We start from the raw sequence: 13267 nt of genomic DNA, 5'->3' as shown, positions 1-13267 counted from the left end.
TTTTGGAAAAGTCCTTCCCTTTGTGCACTGTGGCAATGCTATTCCTCTGCCTGGGGACCTTCATGGTTTGGTTCCTACTCAACTCTACGGCTTCATCTCTCACTGCTGCCCGTTTGCACATACACAGTTCCTTAAGGTTTCCCTCAAAACCTATGCCCGTGCCTTTGCATAACCAGTTCTCCTGTCTGGAATGCCATTTCTGCTTTGGATCTTGCCTCTGTTCTCCCGAGAACAATTTCATTTCAAGGGTTACTCTGTGGTTCAATACAATGCAATAGAGCACTTACCTGTCTCATGTACTGTGCTTGCAGGAAGCGTGAAGGAGAGGAAACAAGCCTTTGCTAAGTTCTTGCAATGTGTTAGGCACTTGAGAAAAGGCCCACCATTGATCAGAGGAGACAGACAGGTGAGAGGGTCATTTCAATGCAGCATGGCAAACATCTTAACTAAAGTGCAAACAAGATGGTATGGGAACAGTCATTTCTGCTGGGGTGGGATGAGCAGTGAGTAGTTTCAGGGAGAAGGTCAAGTTGGACCTTAGAAGAGAGATAATTTTCTTTTCTTTTTTTGTTTTTTGACAGAAAGTCTCACCCTTTTCCCCCAGGCTGTAGTGCAATGGCATGATCTCGGCTCACTGCAACCTCCACCTCCCAGGTTCAAGAGATTCTCCTGCCTCAGGCTCCAGAGTAGCTGGGATTACAGGTGCCTGCCACCACGCCTGACTAATTTTTTGTATTTTTAGTAGAGACAGGGTTTCACCATGTTGGCCAGGCTGCTCTTGAATTCCTGACCTCAGGTGATCCACTGGCCTCAGCCTCCCAAAGTTCTGGGATTACAGGCATGAGCCTCCTTGCCCAGAAGATAATTTTCATTTTAAAGTAGCTACCTAGCTATATGATAGTAGGCCAAGCTCCTTGCCTCTCTGAGCCTCAGTGGCCTTACTTCTAAAATGGACTTCATAACTCAAGCTCTGGCAACCTCCCCAGGCCGTTTTTATAGAGTCCATAATATAGAAGGTGCTGCTGATATCTCTTCCTTGATATTCTCTGTTTCAGCACATGTGACTCTCTGCCTGAGGGTTGGTGGGTCAGGAGTGCTATAGAGTTAATGAGGATCTTCGGCCAATGATTGATGGGAGTGGGTAAATAAATACCCCCGTTCTCTCTCCCCATAGATGGAATAACTTGGGGGAGCATGTCTATACTGGCTTTTAGAGGTCTCCAGCAGGTTGAAGTCCTACTTAGCCACGGTGGTAACTTTCTTGACCATGCATCCTTGATTGACTTCCTTCCCCTCCCAGTCTCACTTTCCCAGTCCCCTCCTGGTGCTTCCTGGGACCACCTCCTAAATATACTACTTGCCCTGGAATCCTGTTTTCAGGTTCTGCTTCTAGGGCACCCAACTGGTTTCCTATGGAAACATGAGACATTGTTCCCAACCTCTCCCTCTGACACGCTCTGCCCCTCTCACCCTTCCCCTCTCTTTCCCTGACTATACTGTGTTTTCATGCAGGCTTGGGTTCATGATTATGACAAAAAAAAAAAAACCTTCTGGAACATAAAACCCATAGACAATAGTGACTCACAGAACACCTAGGCTCAGCAAAATGCAAAGAAAGGGTGGATTTTATTTTACAGTGTGTGTGGGAGCGATTCTCAGGGGCTGCCACCTAACACCAGTCCATCACCTCATTAGTTTTCCAGCCCTCGGGCGTTTGAAGTTGGCTGCAGTAGGGGTGGGGTGGGACGGTGGGGGTGTGATGGTAGCCAGATCCATGTGTCCTTTGTCGTCCCTAGTTACTTCAGGCTGGGATGAAAGGAAGGTCTATGGTTCTGGCCCTGCCCTCCCTGTCCCTCCTCCCTCCCAGGCCAGGATTCCCCTCCTGGGTGGGGCCTTTGGACAAGGGACCCAATCTGTGGCTCTCACTCTCTGGCATGGGAAAACTGCTGGCTCAGCCACCCACATCAGCTTCTGCCACTTAGCCAGCTCAGCTCTCCCAGCCTACTCCCAGGGGCCTAGATCTTTGGAATCAATTAGAATCCACAAACAGGCAGTAAGCATCTCCATGGACAGTCGTTGGCCTGCCTTATCTCACAGGGTGGAAGGAGTGTGATCTGCTTTCTTCCGATGAGGAAACTGAGGTTGGAAAAGAGGCATACAAAAATCTTGGCTGGCAGAACTAGCCACCCAGAAACAGTGTCCCCTTGCCAGAGAGGGAGCTGGCAGGGCCCAGCTCCACATCACCTTCCAGCACCCGCTTGCTGGAACCTCATTTTCCCACCAGCACCAACATCTGGGGCAGAGGTGGAGGTGGGGCCTTCATTAAAATGCAGTGACTCCATTGGCACCAAAATAAACGTGACATTTATCAGAACCTGCTAAATCTATTCAGCGCTTGCTTCCTTTGGAAGTGCAGGGCTCATGCCGTGGGCCTGGAGAGAAAAGGTCTTTGCTGGTGCGAAAAATGAGCTGGCAAGTTGGGAAGTAGGAAGAGAAGAGGGAACACTGGAAAGGGCAGGCTGAGCGCGAGTAAGCCTCAGCCTTGAGTCACTCTCTTCAATGCTGGTGAATCCTCTGCAAAGGGAAGATAATCATTTTAAGGTAAAAATCAATCATGTTGGAGAGGATTTTTGTTGCCTGATAAGGAAATCAGACAAAAGTAATCCACCCAAACCTAAACCAAATTAAACTAACCTTTATGGAGCTCCTAGAATGTTGCTGGCATTTTTATATATTTCTCACAATAACCTAGCAAATTACTTTTTATCTCTACAGATAGGGAAACTGAGGCACAGAGACGATAAGTAAGGCACTCAAGATTACTCAGCTAGTGTGTGGCATCCATGAGCTGTGCTCTGCCACACCTGGGTGGGGCAACCATGATCTCATAAGTGTGGTTTGGAAGCAAGCACTGGGTTGAAAGAAAAGAGACTTGGAGTCTGAGTCCAGACTTACTATTTGGGTTTGGAAAGTCTCTGCTCAGTAAAACATGGTTCTTAAGCTCCCCTGGTTCTGATCACCTTATGCATGAGCATTTGTATGTTCTTGGTCATCCACCATGGAAAAATCCCAAGCCACCATTCCCAAATCTCTTGCTTGGGTGCAGGTCTCTGGAGTGTAACGAGAAGTTGATGATCTGTTTCTGCCTAATGGAAGCAGCATAGGGAAGCACTCTGGTTGCCAGGGTTCAAATCCCAGCTCTGCTGCTTACCAGCTGTGTGACCTTGGGCAAGTTACTTAACCTCTCTGAGACCTTACTTAAGTATTGCTTTTTTGTCATTGTGAACATTATGAATAATAATCACAGCAAATGTTTATTGAGTGATTATTGAGTGTCAGGCACTATGTCAAGGGTTTTACATGCATGATTTCATCTAATCCTCATAATTACGCTATGAAAAAGTTACTTTCATTTTTCTCATTTCACAGATGAGGAAACTGAAGCTTAGCAACCACGTTCTTAGATGTGATATATCATGATTCCCAGGAAGCAGTAGAAAGTTCTATTTCTTGCTTCTTTCTGGTCTATGTGTTGCTAATTCCTATGGACCCCCCAAACAGCAGACCGAGGAGAGGAACCAGGAAATGGGAATAGAAAAAATAAAAGAACTTCATCTCAGGGAGGAAGTTCTTTTATTTTTCTTTTTAAAGACCTGATGCCCTGCCAGACCAGAGTTAACTAAATCTGTTATTTCAGAGGGGCTCTTTCTCAGGACACCTCAGACTACTCTGGTACATTTTGGGAATCTTTTTTCCTGGGGCCGCTGGGGGCTTCAGGTGGGTGGATGAGCATACAGTTTGGCTGAAGAAGAGCTGCTGGGTCCTGTGAGCCTTGCTGCAAAGCCATCTCTTGACCAGGCATCTGAGAGACAGTTTATACAGAGGAGTCTGCAAAGCTGTCTCTTGACCAGGCATCTGAGAGACAGTTTATACAGAGGAGTTCACAATTACGATTACAGCCTGAATTACCAACCCTTATGAACTGCTCCATGCCTGGTACCGCACTAGAAGCCTTTGCTTAGTGATATCGTTATCTTCCCCATTTTTCATAAGAGGAGACTGAGGCTCAATTACCCCATCTGCAATGGGCTGAAAGGCAAGAGCGTAATCGATGACCTTGTCCTCTCTTTCCTCCCTGCCAGCGTCCTTTCTTACCCTAAATGGTTAACAATGAGTAGATAAAAAACAAGTGTTAAGTGCAATTATCACAGAATAGTTAATAAGTAATTGCATATTTTCGTAAACAAGCTTAGAGGCTTTTTCATTGACCTCTCTGTCGCCCTGTGGTTTTGCAGATAAATTCTCTTCCCTTTTACACTCTGATTTAATTGGTAGCAATGGCTATGCCACTATGGCTCTTGCAGCCCCTACTCTCTCAGAGTTGTTCTTGGTGAGTGTGTGTGTCCTGCATAAGCTCACCCAACCATGCGATGTGTGTATGTGCCTGTGGGCCTCTCTGTGGTCATGGCAGAGTTAACAACACTGCAAATCTAGACAGATTCTGCTGAGAACTTCTGGGTGAGGGTATGGATCCCCTTGGATGTACGGAATAGCTCATGTTGGAAGAAGTAAAGAATTGGGAGTTTCCCTTCCCAGGGGCTGATATGGTTTGGCTTTATGTGCCACCCAAATCTCATCTCAAATTGTAATCCCCATGTGTCAAGGGAGGAACCTGGTGGTAGGTGATTGGATCGGGGGAGGGGTGGTTTCCCCTAAGTTGTTCTCGTGATAGTGAATGAGTTCTCATGAGATCTGGTGGTTGGATAAGTGTCTGATGCTTTCTTCTTCATTCTCTCTCCTGTCACCTAGTGAAGAAGGTGTCTGATTCCCCTTTTACCATGATTGTAAGTTTCCTGAGGCCTCCCAAGCCATGAGGGACTGTGAGTCCATTAAACCTCTTTCCTTTATAAATTACCCAGTTTCACGTATTTCTTTATAGCAGTGTGAAAATGTACTAATACAGGGATCATTCATTTATTCTACAAATATTTGTTTATTGAAAACCTTCATGTTCTAAGTTCCCTGGGGAAATAGCCCTGAATGAAGCAGATCTGGTTACAGACTGGTGAGAATTTGTTCTCAAACTGCATTTAGTATTTCAGCAAGCTGCCATCATGCCACCCAAGTTACCCAAAGCACAGAACTTTGCTTAGAGAGGAAATTATACCAGTTTGGTGGGGTCACCCTACTCGCCAGAAAACTGGATGGTTATGAACAGTCAAAACTGGAAATGAATGAATGATTACTTAAAATATTTAGAGTGTTGTTAGATGAACTCTTTTGAAATATGGGTACCTTGGTGCAGGTCTGCAGTGGGTTCATTTGTCACCACAGGGGATCCTGGTGACAGGATCTGCCTTCCTCCTGTTCTTTTCCCCAGACTATAAGCTTCCTGGCAGCTTGGTCCAAGTGTCTTAAGTTAAAAAATCAGGGCAGGGGATGGGTTCCGTGGCTGCCAACTGCATCCTCAAAGATGGAGATGGAGGATCTTCCTGGACTCAACATAAGGCTGTATCTCATTCCAGGATATGAGGCAGCAAGGTTTAGGCATGAGCTCTGGCTTTGGGATCTACAGGTAAGGATTGAAAGTCCCAGTTCTAGTGCCCACTGATCCATGCAAGTCAAGTTGCTCTTCTGTGAAGAGAAACGCACCCCCATCTACCTCACAGAGTCATGGATGAGGGATTTGGGGGTAAACTGCGGAGGGCTGTGTGTACATGGGGAGGGGTGTGTGATTACCATCACATGGTGGAATAGGTGAGCTCTGGAGTCAAACTGTCTAGGTTCAAATCCTGGTTCCACTACTACTGTGTGACTGTAGACAAGTGACTTAACCTCGCTGTACCTCAGTTTCTCATCTGTGCAGTAGGGATAATAATAGTTTCTAATTTGTATGGTAGTTGTGAGGATGAATAGGCTTGAGTTAATTCATGTAAAATGCTGAACACAGTGCCTGGTGCGTAGTGTTTAGGAAATAATAGTGATGATGGTGGTGGTGATGGTGGGCTGGTGGTGATGCTGATGTTGATGTGAAGAGAGTATATAGATATAGACCCTGATGTCTTTGTTAATGATGAAGGCCACTTAACCATTCCAAATCTCCTTTCTGCATCTTTGGCCTTCACCTGATTCTGCCTCTCATTGGGAATTGAATGTCAAGTCTTATCCCATAGTGACTGGCATTGGGGAGGCAGTGCTAGGCAGGTCCCAGCCAAAGGAGATGTGAGGAGGACCATGCTCCTCGAGGTCTGTTTTCCCTGGATTCTCTGCTGGGTCAGTGGCTGGTACTGAGCTTGTGACCTGTGCTAGGAGCCTCAGAGAGGTCACTCTGTCTTTCAGAACCAACACAAAGCCTTCTGTGCAGGTACCAAGCTGAGATAATTGGGGCGTCGAAGAGCCAAATTGGAAGACCTTAGGCTTAATAGAGAATTCTTCTGCCTACTTGATGGTCAAGAGCTGATCTGGGCTGACTTCTGGGGAGGGGTTCAGAGTGCTTTTGATTATGAAGTGTTTTAAGTGGCGGAGGAAGAGCCTCTGAACTCCTCAAAGCAAACCTTCTGCAGGGTACACTCTTCCATGAGGGCTCATTCCTGGGGAAATGCTTCCCAGTTCCATCTCTGGCCAGAGAGTGGCTGTCAGATTCCTGGGCTTGGTTGACAAGAACAAGACAGCAGTCTTGGAGAAAGAAGGGACTGGTGGGGGTCCTGGAGGGAGGATGGAAGGACCCTTTTTTAGTTATAGGGACCACTGGACTATCCCATTCTCTTTAGAGGGGCTTCCTCTGGCTTGCTCATCTGGGCAGGATTTCCTGGCATCTCATCATTTCCCTGGGTGGTGGAAGGCACCTGCCACTCCCTAAAAACAAAATGATGAACAGTCGTGAGAGCCACAGCTCACCTGCACCGAGTGCTTTGTAGGGGCTAAACACTGTGTCCCAGGCTCCACCAACATTGTCACTTCATTGACATATGGTTCATCTGCCAGCCTCTTGCCTGTTTGGCTTGAGTCATAAGAAGGTATTAATTACCCTGGGGTGTGGAAGCCAGAACTCTGCATGAGCCAGAGGGGTAGTGTTGTCCAGGACTGGAATGCCCAGCCTGATAAATCCCTCTGCCCCCATCTTCCCTTCCTCTTGTGCCTATAACTGTCCATCCTGACCTCTCCTTTTCATGGAGTCTCGTTTGGCCCCAGTGTCTCTGCCCTTCTGTGTCTCTCCCTGTCTGTGGGCTCTCTGCTCCATCTCTGTCCTGACTTTGGTCATCAGATTTCTCCCCCTGCTGTCAGTTCCTCCCCTCTGGTTCTCTGCAGTGACAGGAGGCACTTGGTCTGCTGAGATCAGCAAACGCCTCATGCTCTGTCCACAAAACACCAACTGTGGTTCCTCTCTCCCCACTCGGAGGCCTCCAATAGCCTCTCACGCCAGTTCCTGAGTCCTCAGTCCCATCCAGGTTTCCTGAGAAAGTTGGCGTTGTGGTGGTCCCACAGGGTGGGTTGGGCAGTGGCTGGGCTGGATTCCTATGGGAAAGTGAGTGTGTGTGTTCTCAGCCTGTGGTGACACAGCCCCCACCTCGCATGGGCCTTGCTGCCTACTCAGCCTCCCTGGCCACAGACCACCTGGCTCGCCCCACGTGGAGAGAAGTCAGGACCTGAGAGTGAGGGAAGGGAGGGAAGCGAGGGCTGTGGTCCACGGAGGGGCACGGGAGTGAAAACCATGCATTTCCTCCTGGAATGTCCTTTCCTGGTCTCCCAGCTTGGCCCAGGATGAGGGAGGGGTGAGAATCAGTGCCTGGGCTTCCTCTGTGGGGCAGGGAGAGTAGGACTTGGCACTGATCACTGCCCTGGCTGTGTGTCCCCTGGCCATTTCCCTCGCCTCTTTGAGGCTCCTACCCTGAGCTGTAACAGTGGTGGGAAAAATACTGGAAATGTGAGTTTTGTTCTTTAGTGTGCTCTGAGAGTGCAAGCTGTGGCATTGGGTAGGTGTGCAAGAAGGGGCAGCCTTCCATTTATTATCTTGCTTTGCTCCTTTCTTCCTTCCCATCAAATTATTATCATTAAGAAGCTCCTGGGTCCCAGGCCTCCCTTCTAACACATGCAACACAGTGGAACTAGGCCTCATGAATAAGACACATCCCGGCCTACCAGGAGGTCTTGGTCAATATAAATACAATGACAACATCGACAACAAAAATTATAAAACAATGCCTTACAACACTGAGAGCTTGTCAGAAATGTAGAATCTCAGGCCTCGTGGCAGACTTACTGAATGAGAATCTGCATTTATATAAGATCCAGGTCTTGATATCCGGTTCTGGTCCTAGCTTCGACTTGGCTTTACTACTTACCAGCTGGATGATTCAGAGCAAACTTCTCTGAGTCTCAATTTCCTAGTTTGTAAAATGAGGAGGATGATAAAAATGTATGCCCTGCAGTCATTGTGAAAATTACATACAGCACTGTGTCCTGAACAGAAGCTGCGAACTCCAGGAGACAGCCAGTCAGTGTGAATGTGACCAGTTTGTAGCTGCCTGTGGTCTCTGCAGCCCTCTGGCCTTAGAGATTTCGACTGATCTTTAAGGACTGAGTCTCTCACTCACATATGGCAAGTAGTCCCAGAAGGGGTGAGGTTCGCAGGCCCTAGAGCCAGTTTTCCTGGGTTCAAATCCAGTGTTTGCTTTTCGCTATCTGGGTAACCTTAGGCAGGTCACTCTCCTGAGCCTTTGTTTGCCTACCTGTAAAATGGGACTGTTGTGAGCCTTGCCTGAGCTAATACTGGCAGTGAGAACTCATACCTAGTGAATGCTGGCAACAGGTTCCTTACAATCCTTGCTTCTCTTAGTCACCTCTGACTCCTGTTTTCTGATTTTTCTGATTTCTTACCTTTATTCCTCTTCCCTTTGTCCTGGCCAATCCCTGTCCCTGTTGTCCTCAAAGTAGAAGTTGATCAATGTCCAGATATGCCAGGGATGGTCGTGGCTTATGCATGTTGTCCCATTGTGTCGTCTACCCCCTCACTCTCTGAAGTGTCCCAGTTAGGTCACCCAATCAAAGTCCTCCCCAATGAAGGGCAGTTGTGTTTGCAACACAATTTTTAAAAAAAGGTTTATCGAGGCGTAATGAACTTACAACAAATTGCACATATTTAAAGTGTATACTTTGAAAAGTTTTGACAGATATTCATTTATGAAACTATCACCACAATCAAGATAATGAACATGTCTATCATCTCTCAAATTTGGGAGGACTTTTAGTAGAGACCCAGGTGCAATGTGGCAGGTCACACAATGGGGCCAGCCCAGCCCAGTTGGCAGCATCATGCTCTCAGGAGATCCAAGGCCTTCCCCGCCCAGGGAATTCTGAACTGCATGCTCTCCTCATCCTTCCTTCTCTTCTCCCTCTTGGCCATCTCATTCTCCTTCTCCCACCATCTGAAAATTCTCATGCAGCTCTTCCTTTCTTTCCCAGTCAGTGGTTCTCAAACCTCTGTGTCCATCACAGTGATCAGCACTGTTTGTCAAACATGCAGATTACTGGACCCCACCTTGCAGAATCAGACTCTCTGGGAGTGAGTCTGTGAAACTTCATTTCTCACAAACATCTCAAGTGACTGATGTGAACATCAAGCACATCCTAGCTATGTCCTCTTCTCATTTATGTATGTACGTATATATATGTATGTATTTGAGATGGAGTCTTGCTCTGTTGCCCAGGCTGGAGTGCAGTGGTATGATCTCGGCTCACTGCAACCTCTGCCTCCCAGGTTCAAGTGATTCTCTTGCCTGAGTTTCCCGAGTAGCTGCGACTACAGGTGCATGCCACCACGTCTGGCTAATTTTTGTAATTTTAGTAGAGATGGGGTTTCATCATATTGGCCAGGCTGATCTCGAACTCTTCACTTCAGGTGATCCACCCACATTAGCCTCCCAAAGTGCTGGGATTACAGGCTTGAGCCGTGATGCCTGGCACCTTTTATTTAAAATAACCTAAATAGTGATGGATTGATAGGTGCAGCAAATCGCCATGGCATTTGTTTATCTATGTGACAAATCTGCACATCCTGCACAGGTACTCCAGAACTTAAAATAAAAAAAAAAAAACCTAAATAATTCATCAGAGTATTGTGCTAAATGAAGAAAAGTTTTCTCCTTAGTGGAATGTATCAGTTAGCTTGTGCTGCAGAACAAATCACCTAAACCGAGTGGCTAAAAGCAGCAGCGATTATTTATCACAATTCTGTGGGTTAACTGGGCTCAGCTGGGCAATTCTCCTTCTCTGGGAGGTATAGACTGGATTCAGCATGGAGCTTAGTTGGGGATGGAATGTCGAAGATGGCCCCTCATTCTCCGTGGCTTCTCTCCACGAGGTCTCCCGTTATCCTGGCATCCAGCCCAAGTTCTTTGCTGTATAGCAACTGGCTTACCAGGGAGCAAAGGCCAAAGCTGCTGGGCTTGGAGGTATAGACAGGATTCAGCACGGAGCTTAGTTGGGGATGGAATGTCGAAGATGGCCCCTCATTCTCCGTGGCTTCTCTCCACGAGGTCTCCCGTTATCCTGGCATCCAACCCAAGTTCTTTGCAGTATAGCATCTGGCTTACCAGGGAGCAAAGGCCAAAGCTGCTGGGCTTCTGAAAGGCTAACCTGGGGTGGGAACATTGTCACTTTCACTTCATTACGTTGATCAAAACAAGTCCCAAGACCAGCCCAGAGTCAAGGGGAGGGGAAATAGGCATGCTTTCTTGATGGGAGGTGCAGCAGGTGTGTGCATGGATGGAATTGGCAGACACACTGCCACAGAGGAATTCGTTACCAGCTTTTGAGCTACAGTTTTCCCCTTCACTAGAATAACTGTTATCAGTATTATGCGTAGTAGTGTCTGGGCCGTATAGAAGGGACGATAAAAGAAGGCAGGCTTTGCTACTTCTGTCTGGGGAAGGAGAGGATGGCTCTACTACATGGGTTAAATAAGTGGTTGTGGGTGAAAAGTGAGGAGAACAGAATCCATCCGGGAAGAGGGACTGGCAAGAACAAAGGCCTGGGGGCCTGAGATTATCCCCATGTAAGGCAGCAGGGAATAAAAAAGGCCACTCAAGGAGGCCTTCCAGTCTTCCTGGTGTCTGCAGGCCTGAGGTTCCAAGGATGATCAGTGCTGCAGGGCGTGCCAGCACTGTCCCCCATCACTGTACGTCAGCACAGACAGAGATAGAGAGAAGCCTGAGGTTCCCACCAGGGGAATCCAAAGGGCGGGGGTCTCAAGCATGGGAGGGTGGGACCAACTGGTTTCTGGGGAGCATGTCTAAGCCATCACTCTTGAACTGTTCAGAGCAAGGCAGCTTCATTTTCAACAGCATTCTCCCCACTTTCATTCGTGAGACCAATTACAGAGCATTTTGCACCACAATTACTGCCGTTAAAACCTCTCAGTTCTGTTTGGTGAATTTTAGTAGTAATTGAACGGAGGAAGCCATCACACAGGAGATTGTCAATTGAATCTGCCCAAGCACTGAACTGTGAATTCCAGTCCTCCCAAAGTGGTAACATGGGGCCCAGGTGGAGGCTGCCTGCTTCCCTCCCTTGGGGATCTTGCCCTGGCCCATGTGAGTGACCAGCTATACATGGAAGGGTGATGGGAAGCGCCTCCAGCCAGGGACAGCTGTGCAGTACAAGATTTTAGGGCCAAGGATAGGGATGGGCTTGGGTGGCAATTTCAAGGCTTGGGAACCTGAAAGTTCTGATGTTTCAGAGTTGGGAGTATGACTGGATCCACACTCCCAATTCATAGTATGAATTCATGATTCATAATAAATGCTTCTTCATTTATTATTTATGGAACAAATACTTCTGTAGCATTTACCATGCACTGGCCACTCTTCTAAGTGCATTGCAAATATTAGCTTCTTTAATCCTCATAGCAGTGCCACAGTTAGTCATCTTGTGATTGTTCCCATTTGATGGATGAGGAAACTGAGGCTCAGAGGGGTTAATTAAATTGCTCGAGACCACACAGCCAATAAATAGCAGGGTAGTTTGACTCCAGAGTTCCTCTTCTTGTGTTCTTTTTCTCTTGTGGTTTCCTTCCTTGATGTTTAGGGAAGGCTTTTAAGAATTCCTAAGTATGTCAGAGGAGCCGAGTGAAGGTATCTGGCGACCCCTAGGCTGTGGTGACCAAGAAGAGGGGTAACAGAGCTTGGAAACCTGCTTGATGTGTGAGCAGGAATCCAAGTGAAGTCCTTAAGGAGGAGAGACTTAGGGGACAAAGTTAGGATGGGGTGGTCTAGGAGCCACTTCTCACCCAGAGGCTCTGTGCCCAGACCCCAACAACAAAGTTCAGGTTTTGTTTTAGCAGAAAAGGTCATATTCCCTGATCTGTGTGATATCTGTTTATTCCAAGCCTCCAGCAGGTGTGCTGGGCCCCAGAGTGAGGATGAAAGATGGTAATCATCTCTGTGTCCACTGCTTCTAATTCATTTGTAGATTTAAAGCCAGATGAATCAGGACACCAACTCTGTGCCTTGAACATGCACAGATAAGAAAACTGAGGCTCAGCGAACAAATGCCATTTCCCCAAAGTCCTGTGGCCAATGTATGGGAGGGTCAGCCTTCAAACTCAGTTCTGTCTGATTCTCAAATCCTTGCTCTATCCATTGCACCCAACTACCTGCTTCATCAGGACAGAAACAAGTCACACAACCACTGGGGATGAACCCAAAGACACCATCTGTGAGGGCCTCACTAGCCTGCTATGGGAACTGTCTGTCTGCTGCCCCTACTCTGCTAGGAACTCTGTTTGAATCTGGACTTGGTCTGAATTATCTTTAAATCCACCCCAGGGCTTGGTGGGTCAGTTAAACACAGACAGGGCCATGCTGGAATCTCAAAACCATGGCTGGAGAAAAGTCCTTTCCTTGAACTTGGGAGTTTCTGCTTAAATCCTTCCTGGGCTGGGCTGGTTTCACCTCCCATACTCCACTCTGGGGAGCACTTCTGAGGTCAGATTTGGCTGAAAAGGAACAGGGAGCTCTTTTCAGGAAGCGGCAGGAAAGCAATTGAGTTTGGTCTTTCCTACTACGTAAAGATGGTAATCTCACCTATTTCCTGTAACTAGCAGGCCAGCCTCAGGTGGGGAGCTCTGCTTAGAGTTTACTTCTGTAATAGTCGGCAGGGACTGGGCTAGGGTCAATGGCTTAGGGCAAGGCTGCCTCTCAGGACAGGTAAAGTGCCAAATCTCTGGAGTCTAACTTGGGAGGGTTAAGAAACAAAAAAGTTCCCCTAT

Source organism: Aotus nancymaae, unplaced genomic scaffold (genome assembly GCF_030222135.1).
Source record: "Aotus nancymaae isolate 86718 unplaced genomic scaffold, 86718_ANA_hifiasm-v0.15.2.pri h1tg000029l, whole genome shotgun sequence".
NCBI classification, from domain to species: domain Eukaryota; kingdom Metazoa; phylum Chordata; class Mammalia; order Primates; family Aotidae; genus Aotus; species Aotus nancymaae.
The sequence above is the reverse complement of the archived record's forward strand: the minus strand, read 5'-3'. Positions refer to the sequence as shown.